The sequence below is a fragment of the Pogona vitticeps genome, chromosome 4 (assembly GCF_051106095.1).
Source record: "Pogona vitticeps strain Pit_001003342236 chromosome 4, PviZW2.1, whole genome shotgun sequence".
Lineage (NCBI taxonomy): Eukaryota > Metazoa > Chordata > Lepidosauria > Squamata > Agamidae > Pogona > Pogona vitticeps.
Genome location: NC_135786.1, coordinates 234,217,745 through 234,241,570, shown reverse-complemented (window position 1 = coordinate 234,241,570; position 23,826 = coordinate 234,217,745). Strand labels below are relative to the sequence as shown.

Genomic DNA, 23,826 nt, shown 5'->3' with positions numbered 1-23,826 from the left:
CTTCCGCCTCTTACCATTTTCCAGGAGTTTGACAACTCTTCAACTTGTTAAATATCTCACTGATTAATTTCCTCCAAAATTTAAGGGCCCTTGAAGGTGGCAATGTGAGGTGTAAGTAATTATAAATTTAAGAGTATATGCAATGCCATGGTTTCTTAAAATTCTGTCAGCTATATCAACTATATATTCCTGAGTGCTCCCTGGAAGGACAGATCCTGAAGCTGAGGCTCCAATACTTTGGCCATCTCATGAGGAGAGAAGACTCCCTGGAAAAGACCCTGATGTTGGGAAACTGTGAGGGCAAGAGGAGAAGGGGACAACAGAGGACGAGAGGGTTGGACAGTGTCATTGAAACGACCAACATGAATCTGATCAAACTATGGGAGGCAGTGGAAGACAGGAGGGCCTGGTGTGCTCTGGTCCATGGGGTCACGAGTAGTCGGACATGACTTAACGACTGAACAACAACATACCAACTATAACATTTGGTCACAGCCTGCTACTCCATTTCGCTCAGCCTAATACTTACTCAGTAACAAAGACTACAGTTGTGAGTGCTAAAGAAAGAAGAATATGAAGAGAACCTGGGTCTCGTATCGGGTGTCATGAAGCTGTTTAACCTTCTGAAGAGGCTTGCAAGCAAGAATTTGCCAAGTCAATGTCTGGCCTTCCAAAGCATTATTTGAGTTCATGCACACCTTGATAAGATTTCTACATATTGCTGTTATTCCAAAAACAGCAGATTAGAGATTAGCAGAATCATGCACGTTGCTTTGTTTAGACAAGCAGCTCCTTTCCCGCATCCCAGACCCATGACTGACATCTTCTCCTTGCAGTATCTTTCAGCAGATAAGAGAAGCGCTCTTGGATCAGATCATCCATGGGTAAAGCTGACATATGGCAGCCTCTGGTCTGTAATTTGCTCAGTTTGTTCCTTGGACAATGACTTCAGTGATGAAAGTGAGTCATTTGTCAATGTGTCAGTCAAATGAATTATTCTGGAGCTCTGGAGTGGCATCAACTACTCACAGCAGGCTGGAAAAAGAAAACCTGATATCAGTTCCTAAAATAACTATTTATTACTGACATATTGGAGCAGAGAATTTGAACCTTTGTGTTTTCTGCTGGGTTTTACTGGAGCACGACAGTAATGAGCTATGTAAACTAAAAGGAATGTAAAGCTTGGAGGGCCTGACTGTGCTTCAGAGAAATGATTTTATTTTTCACCTAATGACACATCCAGGTCTTCTGAAATTTTGCATCATTTCCCCCCTCCCCATGAAGGCTCAAAACCCATTCACTGGCAGATGTGTTACTAAGCATCTGGAATGTCATGTCATTTCTCTCAATGGCTCGGCTGAGCCAAGTGTTTTTCCTTTGGTGGAAAAGAATAATTTTTTTGCCATGTGATGGCAATAGACTCTTGCTGAGTCTAAACATATATGTGTTTTACACACAGAGACATGCACACACACACACATACAGTGGTGCCTCGCATAGCGATCGCTCTGTTTTATGATGAAATCGCTTTGCGCTGGACTTTTTGCCATCGCAAGAGCGATCGCTTTGCGATGGCCCCTATGGGGAAAATTCACTTTGCGATGATCGCAGGGAAGCGCTTCCCGCGATCATCCCAAAGGCCCCGCCGATCAGCTGTGCTGCGAGGGATGGAGAGAGAGAGAGCTGAAGCACAGCTGATCGGCGGGGGGTTGCGATGATGGCTGCTTGTCTAAACAAACCAACGTTTTAATGCGTTTCTATGGGCTTTTAAAAATCGCTTAGCGTTGAAATCACTTAGCGACATTTTTTCCTCCACGGATTAACATCGCTAAGCGAGGCAGCACTCTGTGTGTGTGTGTGTGTGTGTGTGTGTGTGTGTGTGTGTGTGTGTGTGTGTGTGTGTGTGTGTGTGTGTGTGTGTGTGTGTGTGTGTGTGTATCTATCTATCTATACACATACACACACGCACACGCACACGCACATATATACTTCCTTTTAGGCAAACTATATGTTCCCAAAGTGCTACTAGGAAATGAAATTACTTCTGGGTTTATCTAGAAAACCCTGTGTTTTGCCATAGGTTGGAAACTACTTGAGAGCCTATTATTGTCCATGAGGTCTAGAAATTACTAGAGTAGGCACAAAGGATAACTGGTGGTCTCTGATGGTTTCAAGGTAGCTTCTTATTTGTGTGAAATTAAACCTATTTATCCAAAATGCATATCTTGGAAACATTTGGCTTACTGAGTTCTTTAGAGTTTCATTCCCACCAACGCTTATTATAATATATTTCACTTTAAAAATCAGAACTGCTAACTTTCTTTTTCTGCTCAGTAATTGATTTTTGATATACCAAAGGTTATTAAGAGTAAATCCCTATAGGCCATTAAATAAATATTCATGTCCCACTAAAGGAGGAACAAAAAGCAAGCTATCGTTACAAGAGCTGCAGTAAACAGGTTATCTCTTGTGTATGAGCTAGTTAGCAATGGAATATGGTATTTATTTTATTTATTTTTATTTATTTTTGGACTTATATACTGCCCCATAGTGCTACAAGCACTCTCCGGGCGGTTTACAATTTCATTATACAGGCTACACATTGCCCCCCCAGCAAGCTGGGTACTCATTTTACCAACCTCGGAAGGATGGAAGGCTGAGTCATCCTTGAGCCGGCTACCTGGGATTTGAACCCCAGGTTGTGAGCACAGTTTTAGCTGCAGTACAGCGTTTTAACCACTGTGCCACGAGGCTCAGATATAAGACCTCAGGTCATGATTCCAGTTTATGACAAGGCAGGTTACGTAGATCATTCTATACAAAGCTACTAGCTGACTTTGATTGAATTTTGGATATATATCAACATCATTTTGCATTGTTTACTGATAATATTCATCTTGAACCAAAACTGGCTGCTCATATCCATAAAAGTCATTCAGATGTGTCTTGAAGCTATCTCTTTTGTTCTTAACATTCCCACAGCTGACAAGGCATGTGTTTTAAAAATAGTATCTTTAAATTGCTTGTGAAATATTTGCTGAGAGATAACGGAAGAAGGATACGGCCTTATTCCATAACTGTGCTTTATTACTTTTCTGAAGCTGCTCAATTGAAAAGTGAGATGGTCTGCCTTTCATACAAAAACATCCAGTATTTGAACAAAGCCATCGCCATTGATTTATTGAACTGCAAATTTGCAGGACTAAGAAGTCACAGAATCGGCAAAGCAAGGAATTGAGCTATGATTGTATAGCAAAGGTCAGAGCAGAAAACTCAGCTGAAAGCCCAGGGCTCAATCAAAAAAGTCACCAAGAAACAAATGGTTAGGAAGGCATTGATATATCAGATGCACCATAGAACATTCCACATCCTCTTGTTGTGATGGCATTGTATGGATCTCACTTAATATCACTCTGTAGCATGAGGTTTCCCCAAGCAAGGCTTGAAAATGGGTATGTTAAGTTAGCTATACACACACACCAATATAAGACAGCTATAAAACACCCTTAAAATTTTTCCTTTAGTTTGGATTGTGATCCTATATGGAAAAGAATTCCCAATTTCTCTCACATTATGTCAACAAATAGTAGGTGCTGGGCTGTGTCCTATTCCAGTTCTTCTCCAAGTGGGACAGTCATAATAACATAAGAAGAGCCCTGCTGGATCAGGCCAAGGGTGCCCATCCAGTCCAGCTCCCTGTATCTTACTTACAGTGGCCCCACCAGATGCCTCTGGGAGCACACGAGACAACTAGATCCCTGTCTCCTGATACCCTTCCCCTGCATCTGGCATTTGGAGGGACCTTCCTTTTTAAGCCTGGAGGTTATACATCCCCATCATGGCTTGTCACCTGCGATGGACTTTTCCCCCAGGAATCTGTCCAATCCCCTTTGAAAGGCATCTAGGGCCAGATGCCATCACCACATCCTGTGGCAATCTTTTCTTTGATATGTTCTCACTCTCCCAACACTCAGTTGGAGTAGGTGTCCCCGGGTTCTGGTATTGCATGAGAGGAAAAAGAGTTTCCATCTGTCCACTTTATCCGTCCCCTACATAATTTGGATAAGTATGCAAATCATCACAATTTGTCATCATCACAATCAATAATCAACTCCAGTTGAAATAATTAGTCACCTTATTGTCAGGTTTGAAGAAATAACCTTGTTATTCTGTACAAGAATATCAGACAGCAAAGAAAGAAAAGAAGAAAAACAAAAAAGGAGAGACAAAAATGTTGTAGCACCTTATAGACTGGCTGATGTATTTCATGACAGTTTTTGTGGATCAAGCCCACTACCTCAGACATAAGAGTGAGGCTACGTGACTGTCGTTTTTATACTTGGCCCGTTGACCAGATGAGGATACAGAAAACAGACAAAATGCCAAGGGCCTATTCCTTTACTTTATTCACAACTTGATAGTAAATAAACACACACACCCCTTTTGCTTATTTCCAGGGAGCAGGCAGAGGGAGAGTCGTCAGATGGTTTGAAGTTGTGGGCAGTTCCAGTAAGTCTTGGCTGGTAGAAATGGGTGACAGGCACAAGCCAGCTTTATGAGTTGTCTCCCATGAACTTGGTGTCTGAAGGCATGGGGTTCATCCCACTCAATGGGCCTCTCCCAAGGCATTCTGCGGTTTCTAATCAGTTGTCAGGGAGCCTCGTAACGCGGCGGCTGCTGGCACTGTTCCAATCTTTGGAGCCTTGATTTTTCTGTCAGGCCTCACTTCTGCTCCACCTTCTTCCTTCTCTTGGTTCCTCATCGGCAGCCCGGGCACCAGCCCTTCTCCCCAAGACTTTGGTGAGGGCCACTGACTTCCTCCTGGGCACGGACTCCCCATGCCTGCAAATGATTGGCTTCCTCCTCTGAGAACAACAGGACAGCATCTCTTCATGATAGAGGTTCTCTCTCTCTCTCTCTCTCTCTCTCTCTCCACCCCACCCCAACCTCATGCATCCCTTATATTGACTGATGCAAATCCTCGGTTCACTCTCTTCTTCCTTAGTCTCACTTGTTTGAAAACATGATGGAAGGCATGGGAAAAGTAAGTAGGTTTATTTTTCCCCAACAGCTTCTGCAATTTTAAAGGGTTTAGTTAGGAAGTACAGTGGGGAAAACCCATGGGGAGTAAAGGTAGCAGAAACACCATCTGCTCTCCAGTTTCATTTGCTATTGATTACCACAGCTGCCATGTTGATGGGGGGAGATGGAAGGAGAGGTTGGTTTGGGTGGTAGATAGGGTTGAAGGTTGTGAGCCATGGCATCTTTAAGGTGTTGCCTTGGATATTTTCCCCCAGAATACCTTTATCCAATTTTTTTTCTCTCCAAAGAAACTTTTGTGAGAAATCCAGAAGAAAAATCACAAATCGGGCTAAGAGAGTCTTGACAGTTTGACAGTCTCTACCCTTGTGACAGAGATGCTGTGGGTTAGATGGTGGTGGTGGTAGTGATGATGCTAATGTTTGGCCATGCAGTTTGACAGCACATAACAACAACAATTTTGTGTGTATGGGTCCACTGTGTATGGGCTGACAAAGGCAGGAGCCTCCTTTTTAGAGGCAATAAACGTATTTAAGAATTGTTGGGTATAAAGCATCTTCCTGGCAGAAGAAAATTATGATATAAAAGTTTAATGCCTGCCTATTTCACACACATATAAAAGCTGATATAGAAATTTGCCTTCCTCAAGCAGCATTTAGAATCTAGACACTCTGCAGTCTAAATGCTATGAAACCCCAAAAAATAAGTCACATAGAATGGTAATAATGTCTATTGCTTTGGAATAACTGATTACTCTTTGGAGCACCACAATGCCATACAAGAGGGGGAAGCAGAAGAGCCACAGATTTGTATATGGACTGGTCCTTTTCCACTATGGCATCCAACCTATGGACCTGTCCATTGCATAGCACCCATAACTCAGGGTGGTTGCCTTTACAGATGTCCAGTATCTTACATACAATTTATTCGTGTTAAGAGATGGAGACAAATCACACTTTTGGCGAGTCATCCTGCTTCGTGAGTTGTCAAAAGTTGACAACTCACGAAGCACAAAGTTGCCCCCATGAAGCGACAAATAATGAAGTTATTCGTCAGTTTGTGGTGGTTATTTAAAAAACTGATCAGCTGATCAGCGGCCGATAGACAGCCAGTCGCCCCCACAGCCTACCCCCACCTCTTCCTCTCCCTACCTTAGCTCCCACCCCACCCCCACCAACACCACTTTACCTTAATCGCTGCTGCCGAGAGCGCCATCTGGTCTCCCAGCCACAGCATGTAAAAAGGGAGAGTGGCTGCCCTTTGCAAAGATAGTGGCTGCAGCCGCCATCTTTGCAAAGGGTTGCCAGTCACCATTTTTACATGCCGTGGCTGGGAGGCCAGATGGCGCCCTCGGCAGCGGTGATTAAGGTAAGGGGGTGGGGGCTAATGTAGGGAGAGGAATGGGGGGGTTGGCTGCCTATCGACCGCTGATCAGCTCACTGGCAGCCGGTAGTCAGAATGGTTTTGTTTTGTTTTATTAGTAAGAACGAATAAAAACTGTTAAATATTCATCCCTTTGTATTTGTGGGCGTCTCTGGAACCCACGAATATGAAGGGATAAATATTTAACGAATTGGCTATTTTCGTCGAAAAAGCCAATCCGTTTTTATATCCATCCCCATCTCTATTCGTGTTACCTAGATGACATAAATAGGGCATTCTGAAGACGCTACCTCTAAACCTAACAGAATCCCAGAATCATGACTCTGGCATGTGCATAGCTCAATTTTTCATTTATTTCACACTATCAACTATGGTTACATATTTCCTTTTATTTAGCAAATGATGCAGATGTGTCATTGCAGTAAGTGATTCTAGGTTTTGATCCTCTTTCTCTATTTTTATAAGCCATTTGCTAATCATAAAAACAAATTCCACAGATTCTTCCTGACTTGGCAGTTTCACATGGCTGTTCCCATGCCAAGTAAGGCTTTGTCCTGAAAGGGATTCGTATTTCTTCTGTACTTAAAAATACTATAAACATCTACACGTAAAGTATCTCTAGCACACAGTTGCATCAGAAAGTGCTGCTCGGCTACAAATAGAAGGGTAGAAGAGCCATGATTTATTTCTTTTGCTCTGTACAAAATGCAGAATAATTACTAATCAGTTCCTTGCTTTAATGAGTGTTTTTAATCTATTAGCAGAAATACCCTTTTACCTGCCACTTACCTTTCAGATTTTCTTTCTGTATTAAATGTCTGTGAAATATTTCAGTTTCATTAAGTCTTTTTCATTTTAACCCAGATTTAATTTCCATTCCTGATTGAAATTGTTAATATTCCTCTGCCCTTTTGATTCACTTTTAATTACTCTTATGTTTAGTTACTTTTAGTTACTACTGAAGTGTGCAATTGCTGTGTTCAGGAAACACTGTATTTTCTTAGAGATCTCAGCCTTTCATCATGATTGCATAAACAGCTCACAGGTTTCCAGTCGTGTCAATACATGTTTATTGTTTAAATAGCCCAAGCTTTTGATGGCAATATCCTGCACCTTCTTTGTCAAGGAATAAGATATCAAATAAATCAGAGCTAACCTTAAATACAACAAGGTTCAATCAAAACTAGCTGGGTAAACATTCCGACCAAACCCAGACAGATTAATATTAAAGAGCCCATCCCCTACATTGGCCAGCATTATATAAGGGCAACCTGCCAAATCTATTCAAAACAAAGGCTTCCAGCAAGCACTGAAAGTAACATCACTGTCTCTGTTGATGGAAGGTGGCTCAAGTTTTATCAAGCGAGCCTCAATAATAATTCTGTCCCACGATGGCTTTGTTCAATACTGTACCCCATTCCATTGGGGCTGATAACTATACTGGATGCAATGTTCGGCCAGTCCAGATTTTTCAGGCTGTTGTAGCCTAATATATCATGAATGTTCAGATATTCTCTCTGTCACAGATCTTCCATTCTGGCCAAAGATGGCACAGGATATTGCCATTGAAAGCTTGGACTATTTAAACAATAAATATGTATTTACACAACTGGAATCCCATGAGCTGTTTATGCACTGTGTTTTCTATTCCAAAGCCCCATCTACAAGAGAGTCACCTCTGTGATTGCCTCTTGAATACTACCAGGCAGGAAGAGTCTGTAGGAGTTTGGTAGGATGCCTTATTTCACGTTAAGGTCCAAGTTCAAATTTTGCCAATTTCAGTTAAATGGATCAGGAAGCAGGTTATGTGAAAGGTTTCTGCCAGAGATTTTGAGGGTTAATAGCTCAGTGGCTTAGGTATCTGGCTACAGAGTCAGAGGTCGGAAGTTCAATTCCCCGCAGTGCCTCCTGCAAGTAAATCCAGGATGTGTGGCCTTGAGCAAGCTGCAAAGTCCCAAGGCGCCTCCAGAAGAAGGGAATGGGAAACCATTTCTGAGTCTTCTCTACCTGGAAAACTCTGAAACGGGTCACCATAAGTCAGAATTGACTTTGACAACACATGATGATGATGATAGCTTTCAACTCTTGTATTTTTTTAAAAAAATGTAAGCCACTTTGGGCTCTTCTTTAGGAGAAAAGTGGGGTAAAAATATTTTTAAATAAATAAATACATGACAAAGAGCTTTTAAAGAGATTTTTAAAATGTCTTTTGTAGCATTCATTTTCAATCTAGATTATTCCACGTGACTTACTCAGATACGTGGGAAAATAAAACTGAAGCCTTAACAACACAAACACCAGGATAATCTTTCATTTCAGTGGGATTTTACCACTATACTAAATCATGGATCAATATAAGCGATATGCCAATCCTATCCTTTTTGACCTGAGGGTCTCGATAAAGTAATGTTGTGAATTTAGCACAGCTAATAGTGGAGGCATCTGGGAGTTGCAGTCCAAGAACACCTGGGTTACTCAAGGTTGGGAACCACTGCTCTACAATATTGTTTTTTAAATCAAATTTATTACCTCTAAGTGATGACCGTGCACTTGACACTACTGCCAAGTCAGCCTCTTTATGAAGGGCATGCTTTTCAAAACCTATATCTCTGAAAAATTCTTATATATTTTTCCAAAAAGAGAAGATAAGAAACCTTTCTTCTAGATGTCAGCTGTAGTCAAGAAGAAAACCACACTGATATTGTGAATGGGTATTTATCTATTTATTTGTAATTTCCACATGCGAGTGAGGGGCATGACACATAAATGACACTGGGCTCAATAACAGTAGGCCTCATACCCTATAAAATCCCCTTAACAGAGTAAGCATTGGATACTTGACAACATACAGAAAGTATTTTTGCACCATTGCTCTTTTTCTATAATCCCGATTTTGTTACTCTTTCAATTCCTGCCAGTCGGATGGGCAGGAAGGGAGGGGAGTGAACGCAAATTCTGAGCAGCTCATATGATGGCATCAGTGAAGACGGGAAGACAGAAAAGGCTAGAAGCAATTTCCTCTAGCCCATGCCAGTGTTTCTTTCACCTCTTCTGTTTCTTGTTCAGACTTCAAGCAGATCAAAGAGCAGAAAAAAATGGCATGCCTTTTCTTGCCGTGTCCTGTATCTATCTGAATGTATTTGTGTGTTTTAAAGGGAATGCAATAATAAATACAACATACTTTAAACTTAAGTCACTGAAAATCACTACCACAGAGACCAGACCAACACACACACACACACACACACACACACACACGTTTTAATCTTTACGGACTCTTTTACGGAATCTTTTTCATTGATTCTGTAGACCTTCATTTGGAAAGCCTTTAGAATGGTGTACTTTTGTAATATATTTTCTGTAGTATTATATTGATAGATTGTGTGTTAATCTCTTATTGATGTGGATTTTATTGTACTAATTTGTAGCCTATCTGAGTTGTCCTATAAGGTTGGAAGAATGTAATAAAGAGAGTGCAGCAATGGATATTGTGCAGCAGAACAAATCAGCAGCCCATAAGGGAAGTAAAAAAAATGGGGGCACCTGAAACAAAACATATATATATATATAACTTCGAAACCCTTGAATCAGCACCAAATTTGGCACACTGGTATCTTCTTGGAGAATTGGACCTTTCCTCCTCCTTTCTCCCCTACAACGCACCCTCCTAAATCTGCTCCTAAGGGTCTCCTCAAACTCCTGGAACAGTAGAGGGGGGCTGAAGAGGAAGCAGGAATTGCTTGTCATCACGCTACTGGAAGGAGCTGCTTCATCAGAGAGAGGAAGTAGCTGAATCCCCTCAAGAAAATGCATCTAAAAGGCTGTTTTGTTTTGATGCTTTAGTAAAAGGTCCAATGCATAATTGCAGCTATCCACTAAATTATAAATCAATAGCCTAGATTTCCTTAAATTAAATAAACCCTTTGTCTACAATATATTGATAGTTTGAGATGTAAGCTAAATTGATCTTGACTGTATTTGTAAAAGGCAATAGCTGGAAAGGCATAAAGCCACCCAGGAGAATTTCTTAGAATCGTTTTTGTTAGCTGGCTGCCAATATTCTAGAAAATTCTTTTAAAAATCACTGTATTCTTAGAAATGGAGAGACAGCTACCTGCTTAAGGAGAAGCTGCAGATAATGCCCTGGGATATTGAAGGGAATATATATGCATCATGACTAGTAGATTCTTGAAGCTGGCTGATGGAATTAATCCCACACTTTAACTCTGCACTAGTTAAAGAAGGACTTGATTTTATCTTTCCAGCATCTATCACCTTTCACTTTCAGTAAACAATCCTAGATCCTAGTGCTTATAGTAAAGTCAAAATGCTAGTTTCAAACCACTGCTTCCACATCACATGTAATTATATTGCCCCATGCTAGTCTAATTCAGAAATATCTCTTCTGATCTGTCACACTCACTGCTACTTCAGTTCCCATTAATTCATATGGAAAGTTGGGGGGGGGGGGGAAGCAGGATCCTGTTACTTTGTTGTTGTTTAGTCATTAAGTCGTGTCCAACTCTTCATGACCCCATGGACCAGAGCATGCCAGGCCCTCCTGTCTTCCACTGCCTCCCAGAGTTGTGTCAAACTCATGTTGGTCGCTCCGATGACCCTGTCCAATCATCTCTTCCTCTATCGTCCCCTTCTCCTCTTGCCCTCACACTTTCCCAACATCAGGGTCTTTTCCAGGGAGTCTTCTCTTCTCATCAGATGGCCAAAGTATTTGAGCCTCAGCTTCAGGATCCATCCTTCCAATGAGCACTCGGGGTTGATTTCCTTCAAAATGGATAGGGTTGTTCTCTTTGCAGTCCAGGGGACTCTCAGGAATCTCATCCAGCACCACATTTGTTTCTGTTTATGGGGTTTTGTTGGCAAAGATACTGGAATGGCTTGCCAGTTTCTTCTCCAGGTGGATCGTGCTGAGTCAGAACTTTCCACTATGACCTGTCCGTCTTGGGTGTCCCTGCACAGCATAACCCATAGCTTCTCTGAATTACTCAAGGCCCCTTTGCCAAGGCAGCAATCCATGAAGGGGCTGTTACCTTTACAGAATAACTAATAATTAATTAACTGCACCAAATAAAGATAGCCAATAACTAGAGATGGGTATGATTTATTGAAGTGACGGTTCGTGCTGGTTTGGTGTTGTTGTTTTTTGCCAAATATTCGATGCTTCCCAGCCTGTTTTCTCCTGCAGGCTCCCTCTCAGAGGCAGTGTCCCGGCTTCCCTGCCCTTCCTCCTGCCTCTGGGTGGGCGTCCTGCAGAGGAGACAGCGCTGGGAAGCACTGGACACTGTTCACCCAAAAAACACCGGTTCAGTGGTTCGCGCCCATTTTTTTCTGATAACTAACGAACTACACCAAATAAATATAATTACAGTGGTACCTCGCTAGACGACCTCGCAAAACAAATCCACATGACAACGAGGTTTTGCAGTTGCTATAGCAATTCGCAAAACAGTGATTCCAATGGGCGATTTTCACTGGACGATGATTTGGTCTGTGCTTCGTGGACTGTTTTTTCACAATATGATTTTTATAGCTGATCGGCTTCCCTATGTTTTCGGGACTGATGCTTCGCAGGACAGCCATTTTAATAGCTGATCGGTGCTTCACAAAATGTCTGCCCTATGGGTGATCTTCGCAAACGACAACGATTTTTCCCCATTGGAACGCATTAAACGGGTTTCAATGCATTCCAATGGGGAGATGGTTTTCGCAAGACGATGATTTTGCTAAATGGTGTTTTCTATGGAATGGATTATCATTGTCATGTGGGGCACCACTGTACAGGATCCTACATTTTATTTCTATGTCTGTCCACATAGCTATTTTTGATTTGCAAGCAAATTTGGTGTTTTGCGTAAATTATAGATCGGTTGGCATCCCACTTAAATCTGTCGGAATATTTGGACAATGGCAAACATTTAGACTCTTGCCTCAAAGGTTATGTGATACCAAGAGACAAGATCTTTAGTCTCTAGTCAACAAAAAAACCTGCTTCTGTCTTGCAGATGGTACGTTGCCAGTATATGCTGCACATGCCTCCTATCTAACAATTCTCAGAACATTTCAGGCTTGTAGAACATTTGTATTTGCTAGGCTCAGTATTTTGCCCTCAGCTATACTCCAGGGCAGATTCCAGGAATGATTTTGCCTTGAATCTTTGTCTGTAACTTTTCTATAGAACTGAAAGACTGCAAAATTTTGCATAAATGTTAGAGCCAGTAGACTAGAATATTTACATTGGACCCAATTTGCCGAATTTTTCTTGTCCACAGCTGAATACATGCTCAGTTGAGAATTGTACTGGATAACACCTTTCTGTTTCCCAGCGTACATTCTATGTATAAATGTTAAATCCAGTTGTAAGTTGCAGCTGTAGTAGGCGCAGAGAATCAGTAGGGGGTTGGTAAGTAAGCTTCTTTGTAACGTCGATTGATTCAATGAGTCTACTCTAGCTGTGACTTAGGACTGGATTTCAGTTGTTATGTGGAATTCTGGCAGGTGATCAATTTGCACTTCAATTTGCTGTATCCAGTTGGCCTTACCATTTAAAATAGTGAAAAAAAATACAAATCTGTCTAGTCATGTTATCTTGCCTAAAGCATCCTGCCTTTGCAGAATATCAAATAGGACGGTCACAAACTCTCTTTGCAAAATACATATGAAATATACACTATGTGTTTTCCAGATAAAATCTCTTTTGTGGATTTTTACTGGAGTTGTATTTTAGTTAATTTTGGTGATTAACAAAATGTTTATGCTACGATGTGTTCTCCTGGTTATTAAATAACTTGATGAAATAAGTATTAAGGCTGCATTTGTGTCTCATGATTTAAGTTGAATTGTCTTGTGTATGTCATGGCTTAATTTCAATGAGGCCTTACGTCTAGAAAGCCAGGTATTGCTGTATTATGGCACTGAGGTCATTATTCTACCTTTCTCAGGTATAATGCTGTAATATCTTGGTGGTCACAGTTGTTTATCATTACTTTTGACTCTCAGTTTGAGGCTGATTCTCGGCCCAGTGAGCTTACATTCAACATTCAGAGGTGAAAGGGGCTACAGGACTCTTCATTTCTTATTTGACTTGAAACTTAAAGATTAAAGCATCAGTGTCAGTAGAAGATAGCCTGATTACAGTGGTGCCTTGCTAGACAGTTATCCCGCATGACAGTTTTTTTGCTAGACATTGACTTTTTGCGATTGCTATAGCGATTCGCAAAACAGTGATTCCTATGGGGGAATTTCACTGAACAATGTTTGGTCCCTGCTTCACAAACCCATTTTCACTAGACAACAATTAGCTTTTTGCTAGACAATGATTTCGCTAAACAGCAATTTCAGTGGAACGGATTATCATCGTCTAGCGAGGCACCACTGTATTAAAAAGTATGATGACAAATCAGTTTATGATAACCAAGTCGTTTAATTCTGGTGTTATTGTAGAGTTTCCCCATAGCTAAGGATTTAAGACTCTTATCCTTGCTGTGCCTAGTATATTTTGAACTTTCTTAGCAAGACTGCGTCTTGTTAGTGATGTGATGCGAATAGAGGGAGTTCAGACTTCTTTTCACCTGCCTAGAGTACCTGCCCCTTAGGGAATACAAGGATGAAATCCTGACATGTTGAAAACTGTATTTAGTTAAATGTCATATCAATAGGTGCAACGATGTCATTATTGAAGGTGGAAACAGAAATAGAGCAGCTACTTTGCTTGAGTCACCCGCACCATCAGCCAGAAATGCTACAGGCCTGTTCTGTTTCCAGTGTCTGCAGTGATGCTTGAAATCAGAAAATTGTTTGAAAGCAACCAAATTCTCTGTGGTTTTTAGTTGTGTCTTCCACCGGCTAAGGATGAGGAAAGGCATCTTTTGTTGTCAATACATAATCACAGAAAGTGGAGGGGGAACACTTGCCAAAAACTAAAAGCATTTTCCCCCCTTGCTTAGCTTTCCAGGTTGTTGCTACTGCAATACTAGGATGGCCTCTTGAAAAATAGCATTTCTTAATATATTATCAGATTTCTGATGGTAGTATTAACAGTCTTCCTTCTCTCAGCGATTTGGTCATCGAGCAGATGTAGATATAGTGTCTTTGGAGCAAAGAGTGGAGGGCTGGGAATGGACAACAGAGGAGAGAATTGTAATGATAAGTATTATTTCTTTGGACTTCTCTTGGTTTTTTAAAGATTTTCTAAAGGAACAGAAGGTCCTATAATGGTGTGATGCAGGTGCTTGTGTCCCGTCCCCCCCCCCCCCGAAAGCAATACCCAAGTGCAAGATAATGATTTGAAATATCACAAGACTATTCTAAAAAGTAAAAAGGTCTTCTTTAGATCAAGGGGTGATAAATTCCTAGCTGTTGCTTTTTTAAAAAAAAATTAACTGAGTCGAAAAGGCAGAAAGAAAGGATTCGAAGAGTTTGTGTGTGAAGTGTTGTTTCTGTTAATCCTTGCCATTTTCTTCAAAATGGTCTTATGGAGGAGCTTGCTTTGGGAGCCCTAAAATGCTTGTGCAGAAGAAAAAAAAATTCTCCTATCCGTCCTGAATTGATTGCCAAATTCTTAAGGGAAGAAGGGAAATGAAATGGCATCCTAGGAAAGCAAGCCAGTAGGTTTTCGCATTTCTCTGAGTAGCTCTTTCAGTATTGATTGAATGTTGATGTTGACTTGCTAAGTGGCAGAAATGCCCCTTCTAAGAAATGGTGGAGTTATTGTGCAATCATCTTTGATTTTGTAGCATTCTTATTGTCACTGAATGCAATGTTAGATGAGTTGCTTACATTCACATGTATTAGGTTAAGGGCTCTTGATATGAAAGAAGAGCATGCTTCACATCTTGCTAATGAAGATGCAAGTGCCTGTACCTCTTAAAAGTAATAGAGGCAATATTATAAATAGGGTGTTTTTTTTAACAATGTGCTGTCTAGGACTTGAGCTGTGAATAACTGGGATTTCTTTTATTTCTGTTATACAGAAGGACAGATTAAAGAAGTACAGTCTAAGAGAACATTTCATCCAGTTTAGAGTTGACTCCATTACCTGAACATGCCCACTAGAATCTTCTACCTCAAAGCGGAAATATTCCTAACTTATTTTCTGCTTTTTAATATTTTTGGAATATTTGGTCCATCTTTAATATTGAGCTTAAAGGGGTAAATATCTGTTTCCAAAATAGGAATATCAATTCTAAGACAAACTGTAGAAGCCTAATAGGGAGCAATGAGTAAAACAATGGTCTCACAACTCTTAAGAGGCCGACCTCTTGAGTTGTATGCCATTAAGAGACACCTACATAATTTGAGTGATCTTAGTATTGGTATTCTTAAGATAATGGATATTTGTGATCCATTTGGTTCCTTCTTTTGCTGATGGCCATGCCCCTATGAGGCACTTTTAAGCATCTTTCATAGGTGGAGGTGGTGCCATGGTGGGCAACATGAACCCCCTCCTGATCTCCGGAGAATCACACCCAGGGCACCCTCCAGACAATGCAAAGCTTCTTTCAGACAAGTCTTCCCATATGTTTTATTTTGGCAAGGGGGAGGTGGGAGGTTTTTTTTTAAGAAATTGGATATGCACTTCCAGTTGCATTGAGAAGCACTGTGGCCTACGGCAGGTCCAGGAGGAGGGAATCACCGTAGACTCCCCAAAGATACACAACACTGATCTACACCTTATGCACAGATACAGACTGTATATTGACTGCAGTTGAAATTCCTTCTAACCAGGAAGGTGGTGGGTTGTTCACTTCTTGTTCTGTCCCATCCTTTGTGTAAGTGAGACAGAGAGGGACACAGGTTTCTTTTGCGTAGCAGCGAACACCTCCCAGAACCCCATAGGAAAGTTTGTAGCATAACAGAAGAGAGCACCGTGATGAAGAGGAAAATAGATCTGCCACTTGCCCCATAGAAATCCTGCCCCCCCCCCTTTTGCTTGAATCTTCAGGCAAAAGCAAGGAGAACAGCTTGAAATTGTAGCCTACAGCACTTTCGTGTTTTACTTGTGTGGACACGTGAGATAATGACTTGGAAGCATTACTTTCTAAGGGATGCAAAACGGGTCCCGTCCATTGTAACTCTCACACGGGAAAAAGACATGATTCAGTATGCCAAGTCATCCTTTGCTAGGCTGCCCAATCAGTATTGTTTGCTTTCATTGGTTTCCTGAGTCAGTAAGAAACCACAGTTCTTCATGTTTGATTTGTGCCACAGGAAAGCTAGAAACACAGCTGTGCCTTACAACTCATGTTCAGCAGGAAAAACTCCTGTGATTATGTGAGCTCCCAGATATTTTTAATGTTCCTCTTGATTAACTCCACTTCAGTTATGTTTTTCGTTATCCATAACAGGTTCCCCAGGATGCTAATTGCTACTGTCGAACTCCAGATACTGCTGAGCTAATGCATTCGGGGGATGGGAGCATCTTGGGAAATAAAAAAGGCTAGATAACTAGGTACTGAACTTCAGGAGATTGTTCGTCATTGCTTGAATCTCTGGTGCTATTTAAAAAATGTTTTCAAAACCTAGAAGATGGGGTTGGCACTTCTATTAGTTATCCTGCCCCTTGGGGCTACTTTTAGTCCGAACTCCTACATTGTATCACCTGGCCCTGAAATAGAACAATATGTCAGAATACATTGAAATTGTAAAGACCTGAAGCAAAGATACAGAACTCTTACAATTTCTGCATAATAAACATATAAGGTGTTACAACAAGGATATCCAAGGATTGGCACTGCGAGTCCCTTCTTGACTTTGTTGCTTATTTTACAGTAACTTGTTTTCTTTTCTTAAAATAGTCATTTATTCTCATGAGCCATGCCACAAATATCTGGAGCTAGAACGAGAAACTTGCCATTCAGAATATGATAGCTAGATATTATGAGGCGTAATGCAAGGCAGTGAGTGAATAATTACATCGAAGGGCTCACAACATAAAATGCTACTGGTGGTGGTTGTGCTGTTGCTGCTGCTGTTGTTGTTAGTGGTCTCAGGACCCTTAAGCCACAGGATTCTTGCCATTAAGAATTAACCCCAGGAGGCTCTCCATTGGAATTTATTTCCAGCAGTGAAGTATTCATACGTTCTTGCAGTCAACTGCAAAAGCTATAGAAGAGAGGCAGGCAAATATGCTTCAGAGGGCCAATGGGAATTACAACCCTCCCCCCCCCCGGCTTTGGAGGGCTATATTGCCCAACTTATTCTCAAAATTGCTTACTTTTTTAAAAAGCTTTTTTAAAATCTAGAAGAGCCTGTCACAGTGTCTAGTAGCCAAGTAAAGGTAAAGGTTCCCCTTGACATTGAGTCCAGTCATGTCCGACTCTAGGGCACGGTGCTCATCTCCGTTTCCAAGCCGTAGAGCGAGCGTTTTGTCCGAAGACAGTTTCTGTGGTCATGCGGCCGGCACGACTAGACACGGAACGCTGTTACCTTTCCACCGAGGTGGTACCTATTTATCTTCTCACCTTTTTACATGCTTTCAGACGGCTAGGTTGGCAGGAGCTGGGACAAGCGACGGGAGCTCCCTTCGTTGTGTGGATTCGATCTTAGAACTGCTGGTCTTCTGACCCTGCAGCACAGAGGCTTCAGCAGTTTAACCTGCAATGCCACCATGTCCCTGTGTCTAATAGCCAAACACATTCTAAAAACAGCTCAGTATATGTGTGTGAAAAAGCTCTTTCCACGCTCCCTACAGGGTGTGCTGGAACTTAGTGAACCATCCCCAAAAAAAAGTTAGTTCAGGGTCCCGGGATCCAAATCCGGCTAGATCGCCCTGAGTTTCTGTTCTGAATTAGAGCCATCCTTTAATTCTGATGAGCCTTGAATTAAATTACATTAACGTTACCTCCTGGCTTTAATGTGTGAAACAAAACAAAAAAACAAGAAGCCAAACAAAAACAGCACTGCAAGTGGAGTTTAGCAAAAATCAATTAAGCGTTCAGCATTCTTTTCCTGCTGTGTGTAATTGCCTGGAGTATTTTTATATGCAATTGGCTTGATTATGGAAAACAACAAAAATGTGGTGGCATAATAATCTTTAATGGCCTAAAGGAATCTTTTCTGACAAGTCATGTACGTGTCAAGTAAAGAAAATCAAAATATTCTATTAAAGCAAGAAGTCTAAAGAAAATTCAGTTCAAGGTGCCCAGTTTTTCTTACACCCTTGTCTTCACAAACAGGTGGATAGCATTACTCTACATGTGTTCTTTGGTCATGTCGCTTCATGCCCAGGAACTGAGCACATTTAATATAAGGGGAAAGTGAAAGGGACAAATGTATTGACAATTTTCCAATATACGTATGATTATGATATATCATAAATACTTCTGTAATACCCTCCTGTCTGTCTGGCTTGCTCAATGGTTTGTTTGTTTGTTTGTTTGTTTAACTTATATGCCACCCACACTACCCAAAGGTCACTGGGTGGCTTACAACAATTAAAATAAAATAAAAAATAAAAAAAAATTAAAATACAATTAAAATATATACTCTACAAATTGCCATCAGGATCCACAGTTGATATTATTTCAATTAAAAGCCTTCTGGAACAGGAAGGTTTTGACCTGGCACCGAAATGTCATCAGTGTCGGCGCCAGACGAATCTCAGTTGGGGGGCATTCCATAGTCTGGGGGCAGCTGCCGAAAAGGCCCTTTGTCTGCAAGCCATCCCTCTTACCTCTTTGAGGGATGGCTTTTTCAGGAGGGCCCCCTGGCTAGATCTTAACTGCCGGGTAGGCTCATATGGAAGGAGGCGGTCCTTCGGGTATCCAGGGCCCAAGCCGTTTAGGGCTTTATATGTCAAAACAAGCACTTTGAATTGGGCCCGGGCAGCAACTGGTAGCCAATGTAATTTAAACAGAATTTTAATTAGGTAGTGTGGAGCCAGAGGTCGGGATTTCCGTTCCACATTGTGCCTCCAGGGAGAAGAGCCAGCCTGTGTAATCATGGGCAGTCCTAGGGTGCCCCCAGATGAAACCACTTCTGTGTATTTTCTACCTAAAAAATCCTGGAAGGAACACCATAAGTCAGAATCGACTCGACAGCACGCACTTATTATTATTAATATCCATTTCATATACAGTCGGGGGGGTGGCGATGCTGTGATTAAACAGCAAGCCCTTTCCCTGGAGGGGTGCTTATGTATCTCTTCCTCAGATCCTTTCTTCTAAAAGAGGCTTAGATGCTTAATCATGACTTTTCTCTGATCTGTTGTAATGACATTACGATAGCTGTTTCTCTCTGAAGGCATAGGATGACAGAAAAGCCTCTTAAGGCTTTCTGTTAGAGAAGAGTTACGGTATCCTGCACTCATCACTCTTTATGATGTTCTCTCTTTTCTCCTACGGTCTCCTACAAGGGTGCTGCTCAGTTGCTGCCAGACCCAGATGTTTGCTACAGGTGCATGCCATCTTGTTTCATTTGAGTTAGTCACTCTGGGTTGCTGGCACTTGAGTTTAGTGCGCTCTTTTCCAACCAGAAAACATTTCCTGACATTTTCATATCTTTTGCTGAGCTAACGTAGCATATCTCCAGTCGGCTGCAGTTTTGCTTTTTTTTTTTTCAGTTGTGCTAGAAATACCCACTCATCACTTTCTGACATTTTGATTCCTACCGAGTTTCAAAAGGCGAGTTGAGATTTGCTTGCTTTCTTGTCGGTATTTTTTTCCCCGTCTTGCAAATACAGCACAACATAAGGCAATAAAAGCAAACCATGGTACGAAAGAGTTGACTTCACCAAGTGCTAACTTGTAATTATCCAGAAAAGTTAAGGCAGACTCTTGACTCCAGTAGTGCCTGTGGGAGGTGTGTGTAAGTGTGCGTGTAGACATCTTGAGCTCAGCTTAGGAGAAATCAGAACCTACCTGACTGGCCAGGGGTATCTGTGAAACCAAGGATATAACACTGCCTTGCCCCAAATCATTCATTGGGTACTGTCTGTATAGTCAACTCTGATTACCCTCCTGGAATTCAGCCCCTCCTGGAATTCAGATGGGCCATTCTCAGCTCTACAGGTACAAGTGATCCGCTTCTCCTGCCTGCAAAGGACTTGCGGTGACACTAAGCTTTAGCTCTTCCACTTAACCCAAAGACTCTTTTCCAAATGGATCTGCAAAAACACCTCTTCTCTCTCCTTGCTTGACTGCCTTGTTTTGATCCAGACACAGAGCTCGTGGAACGAGGCAGAAAGGAACACTCAACGTGAGCATCTTGATTTGACTGGGCTGAAGAGCAAACACCATCTTGATTGCTTCTAGGCCCTTCAGATAAGAAGGGCCTGGGGGGGCTTGTTGTCAGACCACTGCCAGTGGGGTGGATTCAGCTGGCTCATCAAGTGTTGTGCGTCCCGGATGAGGTTGCCTCTCAGTGAACAAGCGCCATGTCGAGTGAAAAGCTGTTGATCTGATGAAGAGTCTTAGAAGTGGGTGGAAATCTACACGGAGACAACAAAGAGAGGGAGAGGAACAATACAATCTCCTATATTATTTCATCATTTCCTGTACTTGGCCTCATGCTGGATTTGTGTACTCACTTAGTTCTCTTTGGCTCAACTGGGATGAAATGCACTGAAAAATGAAAGTGTTCTCCAGTGATAAGTCTTCCTACACCCGTGGTACACTTTAGCACTTTCCTTGTGAGGCAGGCCTCCTCATCTTTCTCTCCCCCCCCCGCTCTTATTTTCCATTCCTCTCTCTTTTTCATCTGCTGCAGCAAATACTATTCCTGTCCTGTTTATTTTGGGTAAATCTAGATGGGCTGTTTGCTTTTCCATCCTCACAGTTTATTATACTGCTGAATGACCATTGTTGCCTGTTTATCAGCGTTTGTTTCTCTGTACAAACGTTGAAATCGCCTTTTGGAGAAACCTGCCTGCCAAATAAGCAAATACAGCTATCACAGTGCAGTGAATCAGCTTTATCAAAGCTCTGCTGCCTGAGAAAGCTGTTATTTCTTATGAATATCAGATTCTATTCACTCCTTTGTAATGTACTTTCATTGGAGTGAAATGTCCATTTTAATATCTATACATAACGTGTTTCACCTTGTAGGGAATTCTGGAAGTGACTGTTTGTGATCAAATTAGCCATTTTAGTTATATAGTGGTGCCTTGCATTACGACGTTAATTCGTTTCAGCGAAATCGCTGTAGAACGAAAATGTCGTAATGCGAAAAGAAAAAACCCATTGGAGGAATCTGTCCGAGAAAACAGCGGGGAGCCATTTTGTTTACCCAGCGGCCATTTTGAAACTGCCGATCAGCTGTTGGAAAATCGTCATTTTGCGAAGAATCGGGAACCGATCATCGCGAAGCGAAATTCCCTCATAGGAAACATCGTTTTGCGATTGCAAAAAGTTCATCGTAATGCAGTTTCATTGTTAAATGGGGCAATCATAAAGCGAGGCACCACTGTACCTGGGGGCTTTGACATGTCCAGTGGGATTTTTACTTTCAGAAGCAGCACCCCACCCAATGCTGTAAGAGAATCTGAGAGTCAAACAAAGTTGATGGGTTTGTTCTGAATCAGGAAGTCAGTGGGTATCAGTTTCTGGCACATCAAGAGAAAAGATACAGAGTTAACCAGTTTTTTTTTTAAAAAAAGAATAAGCAGGAATTTTATTGAGTTCTTGATCATAAGCAGGGGCTGCAAACACAAGGAAGTTTTAAAAAAGTAAATAAATATTGGAGTGAGAGTGGAGCCCACAAAATTGGTAGGACAGAAGGCACAGCAGCCAAAGGTGGCTGGAGCTGGGGCAAAACTGGGTTTTCATGTTTGCACACAGCCATTCCCACACATACATTCAAACACATTCACGCACATGCAGACAGGTGTTGACTCAGTGGCTCACTTGGCCGATCTGACCAGTTGTCATCAAGTGATTGGGACAGCAGTGGAAAAGGACATAACAGTTTCCAGCAGTGTGTTTGGATTATATCTATACATAGCTAATATATTTTAGTGATGTAGAAGCTCATCTTAATGGTTGGCTTCCACAGAGACTAATAGGAGTTGCTTTTGAGTCTCTGATCTTGACCTTCCAGCAGTTGTGGTCTTTGTTTGAGAGGCCCACAAGTGAAGAGCCCTCGCTTCACCCATATTGAGCTTTGGGTGATTTAACCTGCTCAGTTTTGTGGCTCTGTGCATCTTTATCTCTCTTTATCGGCTCCTTCATTTAGGGTGCTGAATTTAATGCAGATTGACTATTACCCATTTCAATAGCTCATTCTTTAAACCTATTTAATTCTTTATCCAATTGATTAATGTAATGAGCTCATCAGTATTATCTTATTCCCCGCACATTAGCAATCAGAGGCTCAGGGCGAGCCCTGTGGTTTAATTGAAGGGTAGCAGAGGTTTTTTTTTTTTTTTCCTTTTCAAGGCTATCCAAGATAAGGAGCCAGAGGCAAAGTACTTCTGTCCTGCAGAGAGGAAGTTCTTCACCTTGCCCCCCTAATGCCTGCCTCCTTTGACCAGCCAGGACTTGTCTCAGCCAGAAAATGAAATTTGCTTAGAAGTATTTCCAATGAAATAGTCAGATTGTTCACTGGGAAGGCAAGGAGGAAAAATCAGAATGAAAAAAAATATTTTAACCTTTTTACTTGATGTAGACAAGGAAAAACTGTTGAAGAACTTAGGTTGTGTGGCTGTTCATGCACATTCCTGTAAATCAAGGGAAGGAGTGTTCCATATTGCAAGAGTAATCTAGATTGCCCCTGCTTTGTCCTCAAGTTCAACAGGTTCTCATTTTCTGTGAAATTTTCCGTGACTTGTTTGGTGCAAGTACATATTCGGATATTGACTGATGTAGTGTCTCATTTGGTGTGTCAAGTGCAACGAGAGAGAGAGAGAGAGAGAGAGAGACCACCATTCAAAACTCCCAGTAACCCCCTTCTTCCAAAATACCAATACTTTTCATTTCTCTCTCTCTCTCTCTCTCTCTCTCTCTCTCTCTCTCTCTCTCTCTCTCTCTCTCTCTCTCTCTCTCTCACACACACACACACACACACACACACACACACACACACACACACACACACACACACACACACACACACACCGACCTATGCAGAAGGAGAGATGGAGGAATAAAGTAGTGTGGATCTAGAACCAAAATCAGAATATTATTAGGCCCTCTAGAACCTATTTAAATATTGGCGCCTCCATTCTGAGAACCCTGTAAATCCACCACAAGGAAGCAGTACAATCAACACTGATTGTGTTATTGGGGCTGCTAGAACCAGCCACATATATACCCAAAGGGGATGGTTGACATGCTTTAGTTATTGCTTTAAAATGATTTTTCTTTACACATGGAGCTGTGCCACAGAGAACACACTCTGTGGGATCCCTTATCAGCCTTAGAATTATTTACAAATGTACCAGTCTTGTTCATG

General features: G+C 41.6%; 1 protein-coding gene across 2 annotated transcripts in view; it reads left to right on the top strand.

Annotated features, from left to right (window-relative positions):
* The window catches only part of TRAPPC9 (trafficking protein particle complex subunit 9), a 324,135-nt gene that overhangs the window by 233,442 nt on the left and 66,867 nt on the right, over positions 1-23,826 (top strand). The window lies entirely within an intron of this gene.